General features: G+C 39.1%; 1 non-coding gene across 1 annotated transcript; it reads right to left on the bottom strand.

Annotated features, from left to right (window-relative positions):
• Nucleotides 1–1,249: 1,249 nt before the first annotated feature.
• Nucleotides 1,250–1,321, bottom strand: TRNAQ-CUG (transfer RNA glutamine (anticodon CUG)). Its single transcript has one exon. It is a non-coding gene; the product is annotated as a tRNA-Gln (tRNA).
• Nucleotides 1,322–2,075: the final 754 nt, after the last annotated feature.

The raw sequence follows: 2,075 nt of genomic DNA, 5'->3' as shown, positions 1-2,075 counted from the left end.
TTATAAAAATCAAATCCAACTGCCTTTGGGTATAATTGTACCTTATTAGATAACTTTGGTAGAGAAAAACATATTTCATTCCCAAAATATGTTTCAGCTAACTTAGGTGCATAAGTTAACTTTCAGCTAACTTAGGTGCATAAAAGGTTGTTCTTTAACTGATTCCATTCATAACCTCAAACATTCTTTAGACACTGTAAATGGTGATGAAATAAATGTGGAATAGTCTGTGGTACATAGGACAAGTTGGAACCTTTCTCTTCAGTGCATATGCCAAGAAATACTTCATTTTGGGTCATTAAATAAGGGAGACAAAATTAAAAACAGATTATTTAACTGCCAGCGTAGTGTCCCAAAGAAACTGAGTCCTTTCTCTTTTCTCAAATAACTGCTGTATTTATCAACTGCATCTTCTAGTTAAACAGCAATCTTCTTTACATAAGCAACCTTCTCCATTCTGGGGTTTCGTTTACAGTCACACACCATTTAACAGTATGGATACATTCTCAGAAATGTGTCATTACGTGATTTCATTGTTGTGGAAACATCATAGAGTGTACTTACATAAACCTAGATGGCACAGCCATCTGTGCTACACACCGAGGCTATACGGTATAGCCTATGGCTCCAAGGCTACAAATCTGTACATCATAGTACAGTATGAATACTGTAGGCAACTGGAATGCAGTGGTAAATATTTGTGTATCTAAACATAGAAAAGGTACAGTAAAAATATAGCATTATAATCTTATGGCACTAACACCACACCTGCTGTTCATCATTGGCTGAAACCTCATTATACAGCCCATCACTGCCCTTACTAATGTGTCAGTCTAGTTGTCAAAAGTGTCTGTGGGCCAGGGTACACGGCATGAATTACACCATCCCATGACCTCTCCTCTCTAACTCATGTTATTTTAAAAATAAGAATCTGTGAGGAATTCCTTTGGAATTTCTGTATATGACCAACTGCCTGTTGGACGAAAGAATAATTTCCGATTGTGTGGACCCCTTTTCTTTTGTCTGAGACAGAGAATCTCCTTCTGTCACCCAGGCTGAATTTCAGTGGCAAAGCTCATTGCAGCCTCTGCCTCCCAAGTAGCTGGGATTATAGGCACCTGCCACCATGCCCGGCTAATTTTTGAATTTTTGTATTTTTAGTTTTACCATGTTGGCCAGGCTGGGTTTGAACTCCTGGCCTCAAGTGATCTGCCCACCTTGGCCTCCCACAGCACCCAGCCAATATGAAAGGTTCCACCGAGATTTGAACTCGGATCGCTGGATTCAGAGTCCAGAGTGCTAACCATTACACCATGGAACCCTCCTTCCTGATGTTATATTCTGGAAATACAGGCAGCAGAAAGGGATTTAGATGACTAATAAGACACTCATGGTAAAGATCAGTAAAGCCAATGAAAAAATCAAACTCTACGTGCATATTGATTTTGTATGTTATTGGCAAAGCTGGATTAATTGACTTTTCTTTATATCCTCTAAGTCATACTTAATTGTGATAAAAAGCCTTTATATCATTCATTTATTAATTCCTTCACCAAAAATCATTGAGCATCTGCTACATACCAGGCACTATTGTGACACTGGGGATACAGTGGTAAATGAGAGAAACAAAGACCTGCCCTTTATCCTGGTAAGCAATTTTTATTCCAAAGAAATATCATAATGGCCAAATACAAAGATGGTGAGCTAGAAAGGTGACTTGCCTGAAAACTGGACAGCCTGGCTTTATCACTCCTATGTGCCCTCTGTTCTCTTGAGTTCAGGTAACTTGTTTACAAATGAGAGAACTGAATAAATAAACTTTAAGACTGTCTTTCATTCTTCCTCTCCTATTAGCTACAACCCCATGACATCCCATGTGACAGACCCAACAAATTGTGAATACCTGGAGCTTACATTAAGGCTTTCTCTAGAATTCAGAAATTACTGGGGGGTGAGAGGAGATTGCTATCTGAGATTAAAATACATAATCAACACATCTTGAACTGCAGCATAGACATGTAAAGTCCCATCCTTCAGGGGAGAGGGGGACACCAGACCAGTATGTCTTGACCATT

This window comes from Chlorocebus sabaeus, chromosome 17 (genome assembly GCF_047675955.1).
Source record: "Chlorocebus sabaeus isolate Y175 chromosome 17, mChlSab1.0.hap1, whole genome shotgun sequence".
Classification (NCBI taxonomy): Eukaryota; Metazoa; Chordata; class Mammalia; order Primates; family Cercopithecidae; genus Chlorocebus; species Chlorocebus sabaeus.
This window is presented reverse-complemented; position numbering and strand designations above follow the sequence as displayed.